The sequence below is a fragment of the Littorina saxatilis genome, linkage group LG7 (assembly GCF_037325665.1).
Source record: "Littorina saxatilis isolate snail1 linkage group LG7, US_GU_Lsax_2.0, whole genome shotgun sequence".
NCBI classification, from domain to species: domain Eukaryota; kingdom Metazoa; phylum Mollusca; class Gastropoda; order Littorinimorpha; family Littorinidae; genus Littorina; species Littorina saxatilis.
In genome coordinates, this window is record NC_090251.1 from 49,832,852 (window position 1) to 49,837,851 (window position 5,000).

A 5,000-nucleotide genomic window follows, 5' to 3' on the forward strand; every position below is an offset into this window, starting at 1 on the left:
TTATTATACCCTTTGTCTCCTTTGACTTTTCCTCATTTATCACTGTAAACACACGCGACACTAGCATACGCACAACTTGGCAGTGAACGTGCATATGTGGCTTTCTTGCTTTGGTTGTGACCTGGTCGTCGGTGTGTGTGTGTGTGTGTGTGTGTGTGTGCGTACGTGCGTGCGTGTGAGCGTGCGAGCGTGCGTGTGTATGTGTGAGCGTGTGTGCGTGTGTGCGTGCGTGCGTGCGTGCGTGTGTGTGTGTGTGGGCGCGCGCGTTTCATCATCCGACCAATTGTCGTACACTTATTCATCAAATTTAACGTCACTTTCAAAGGTTCTAAAACAAGCAACACTTCGTTCTTCATTCATCTGTCAGCGATCGTTCCACATTAGCAGTCTTTTGACCAGCCGCCCTGGGGAACTGACCATTGTTCGTACGTCCAGGGGGCAGCAGAAGGCAGATGACCCACTTTGACCGCAGTTCGGAGACGTGGAGGCAAATTGCACATTGGTTGCTTGATGACCACGCCATGGCCTCGGGCTGAGAATGCTCTGTTGAAAAAGCTGCATCGTCCTTTTCGTTCGTTCTCTCTGTGCGTTGCCTTGCAGCATCTTTAGGGATGTTATATGAAGTCTTATATCGCGCGCGTATCTCCAGACTCGGACTCAAGGCGCAGGGATCTATTTATGCCGTGTGAGATGGAATTGTTTTACACAATACATCACGCATTCACATCGACCAGCAGATCGCAGCTATTTCGGCGCATATCCTACTTTTCACGGCCTATTATTCCAAGTCACACGGGTATTTTGGTGGACATTTTGTATCTATGCCTATACAATTTTGCCAGGAAAGACCATTTTGTCAATCGTGGGATCTTTAACGTGCACACCCCAATGTAGTGTACACGAAGGGACCTCGGTTTTTCGTCTCATCCGAAAGACTAGCACTTGAACCCACCACCTAGGTTAGGAAAGGGGGGAGAAAATTGCTAACGCCCTGACCCAGGGTCGAACTCGCAACCTCTCGCTTCCGAGCGCAAGTGCGTTACCACTCGGCCACCCAGTCCGAACATGTGTGTTTGTAAGACGTCTTGCAAATGGATTTCTGTCTCTCTGTGCCTCTGACTCTCTCTACTGTTGGGTTTGTTTCCAGGCCGATTGGTTGTTGTGTTGTTTGTTTGATCGTATTTGTTTTCTGTGTATTCAGGGCTGGAGCGTTCATGATCCACTTCAAAACAGTCGACCTGCACAGCGTGAGTGTAGCAGGAAGGGCACCGGTTGGGTCATGACACTCGTGACACGGACATCCAACACTATTTAGATACAGCCCCAAGGGACGGTTTAATAATGCGCGCTGTAATCTATGGCAAGCCATCAGGATCAACATGCAGGAACCGTATTCGTTTAATTGCTACCACGGCATATTGCGGTCACGTAAAGCCAGGTTTTCTTGGTTTTACCTAACACTGCTGCTTCAGGCATGGTTATAACTATACTCTTCATAAAAAGTTAATGACCGGTCATGAAAATGTACACGCTCCTTTAAAATGTTGCCAAAAAACAAGAGTTCTATAATTTGATTGAAACTTGATATTTTAGCATTCAAAAAGGGATAATGAGTCTTGCTTTCGTATCATTTGTGGCAGGCAGTGTTTCTGTGTTATTCAAAACACGTGAACATATGAGCTTCTTTTTATTTAAGGAGGCGTTTTTTCAAAGTCCTATGAAATCAGCGCAAAACATACTAGGGCAAAAATCAGTGATGCGCGTGCAATAACAAAGTTCTGGCCACGAAATGGGCACACCAACTTGTCCTTCTAAAATGAAACACTGACAAAATAATGCAATGTGGCACCATACCCCCATGACGAAAATTGAGCGACTTGAATAGGGCAAGGGCAATTGGATTGCTACAAGATGTCGTTGCTGCCAAGCAAGTGGCTCAGAGTGTGGCAGTAAAATATATCAGAAGAGAAAAGAGAAACATCACTAAGCCATTTTAAAAAAGAAATTAAAAAAAATATTGAGTATTTTCAGTGAACTGTTTCCCAGAATTACCATTCTAAGCCATTTTAGTTAAACCCAATGTGACCGAGTGCTCGGAATATTCACACAAACAGAAGTGAGTTTTTCTGTGTGCAGGATAACTTGCTAAAATTATGCGACTCTTGTTCGCACGTTTGAGACACAAAGGTTTGACTGTGGCGGATGGAAATGGCGATTTATCTCCGAAACCACAAAACGACAACACCGTGTCCCATCCATCATCCGGGTACCAACCAGTCTCCTCCACGTCATCAAACCACGTGATCGCATGGTGTACAGCAAAGAAAATATGACAGAACAGCTCCTACGTCCGTCGTGATAAACGAGGGCATGGGTATCAAAGCCTCGCGAGAGACAGCGATGTTGTGTTTACGAGGACATTTATTCCGATATGTCTGGGGTGTATCAGAAAGAGAATTGTCTCCCTTGCATACAAATATCTTGAGAGTGACAGGCCATGTCTTGGCCGTAAGCCGTCTCTTAACTTTCAGCGTAAGACGCCAAATACACGAGCTAAGCAAAAAGAGACACACAAAGAAAAGAGCATGTAGAGAACGCCCAGGCATAAACAGTGCAATGTGAATTAGAAAATAAAAGTTATTGTGAAAGAGCATGCTTTTAACAATGAAGAATTGGTAATTGTCCTTTACATGAATATGTTAAAATTTTTTTGAGCAGTACCATTAAGAAATACACTTTTTCAAAAACTCTCTCTCTCTCTCTCTCTCTCTCTCTCTCTCTCTCTCTCTCTCTCTCTCTCTCTCTCTCTCTCTCTCTCTCTCTCTCTCTGTCTCTGTCCCTCTCTCTCGTTCTTTCTCTCTGTCCCTCTCTCTCTCTCTCTCTCTCTCTCTCTCTCTCTCTGTCCCTCTCTCTCGTTCTTTCTCTCTCTCTCTCTCTGTCTCTCTGTCTCTGTCTCTCTCTCACTCTCTCTCTCTTTTTGTACCACTCTCTCTCTCTCTCTTTCTCTACCACTCTCTCTCTCTCTCTCTCTCTCTCTCTCTCTCTCTCTCTCTCTCTCTCTCTCTCTCTCTCTCTCTCTCTAATGTAATGATGTATAGAATTATGTCAGGGAATGTACCTACACTTATTGCCTCAAATTTCAAAATAAATCATTATAGAAAATGTAACAAATTAATTACCCCAACTCCAAGAATTGACCTGTATAAGTCGAGTCTATCATATTCTGGAGCAATTACGTGGAACACCATTCCTAATATAATTAAATTACGAATTCATGAAACATCATTCAAGGAATATTACATGCTGTTTCTTTTACAAAACTTATAAGAAATATTGTCAGTAAGTACTGGTGTCACATGACTGATGTGAACCAGTTGATTGGCTAATGGCGATGCGCTAAAACTGTTAGCGCACTCTTGGAGTGCGCTAACTTTTCCACAGAGCGTATTCTTACGCCCTTTGCCTAAGCGAGACTGTACTCTCATCCTCAGAATTAATTAATGACATGTAGCTTATATTCTCCACAATACCAAAATACTATAAATTTCCTGCTTCTCAATTAAAGCAGAAGTGGGTTTTTTTCTGACAGATTGCATGTGCCTGTGCCATAGTTGCCACTGATCTAAAAATAGAACCCGCTGTGTCTAATTTTTAGTTTGGACTTGCGAAGAATCTTCTCATAATTATGCCGTAGCTTAGTATCCACAAATGATGAGTTAGTATACAATTCCCAGCAGCTAACACAAAACGCAAGTGTTATTCCGATAACGTACCAACTATAGACCAGCATTTGGAATGTATACGTAGCAGACTAGATTACTCTGAAATACGATTGCATCAGTTGAGTAAATGAATGGTTTCCGAATTATTATTTCAAGGCAAGAACAATCGGAATCGAAAACGTGTAGGGTTTAGAACGTCCGTACCATATATAAGACTTATTACCAGCCTGCCTCATGCGTGCAGACTCAGTGCAACGTGACGAGCAATTTTTGTTTTTGGAATGCCGCAGTGGTTCGATTGCCCTAGCCTAGCAGACGACATAAACCCCGCTCAGCTAACTAACATGTTGGGCAAATGTGAACGAAAAAACGATGGGGATATAATACGTGTAGAGTTCAGAGCATTCTTACCGTTCATATTTAGTACCAGACTCCTCGATGAGTGAAGATACCACACGAGAAACATGCCACATTTATTTTGAAAATGTGCTGACCGTCGACCTTGGAGGTTAGCCAATTCAAGGGGAGTCACCCTGCACAGTCAATCCGTCGAAGCTCGACTTGAGGTTTCGAATCGCAAATAACCAAGAACACAGTTCTTTCTCCGAGTTCAAATGAGGTCTCTCTGAAAGATCATCACTGTTTAGCTTAACGCTACACTGGAATTTACCAACAGAAATTAAAACAAGAGTTTGCGTGTGATGGAAGCACGACACACTTGAGACAGCCCACACAAAAGTAGATCTTCTACGACTTGACCACACAGTTATGCCTATTCAAATGCGCGTAGCAAAATGTGCGTGTTGTATCTTCTTTTTTCTCTGGCGGTACCGACAATATCGTTATTGAAACAATCCCAGTGCACTAAGGGATTTAGAGAGCAAATCTCGAAAATAATTATTGAACTCAGCGCAATGCGCTTCATTCAATAATGAATTTTCTCGATTTGCTCTATAAATCCCTTAGTGCACTGGGATGTCTCATTAACTTAAATTATCAAGCAGATGGCAAAATATAACTGTACTCTCTGATTATATTGAAAAACATGATTATATTTTTATATTATATGAAGGATATTTTTTTATACAAACAAATATTTCTCTGTTATATATAATTTTCAAGCATTGCTAAAGAATCACAATGCATCTTAAAATGTCTTATTGGTTGCTTGACATGTTAATTATGGTAAATATGTCATTTGTACTATAGTTAAACTTATCTTCTATTTATTCTTGTTTGTTACCCCTCAATGGGCGAGGGCCGGATGAAAAAAAAGCA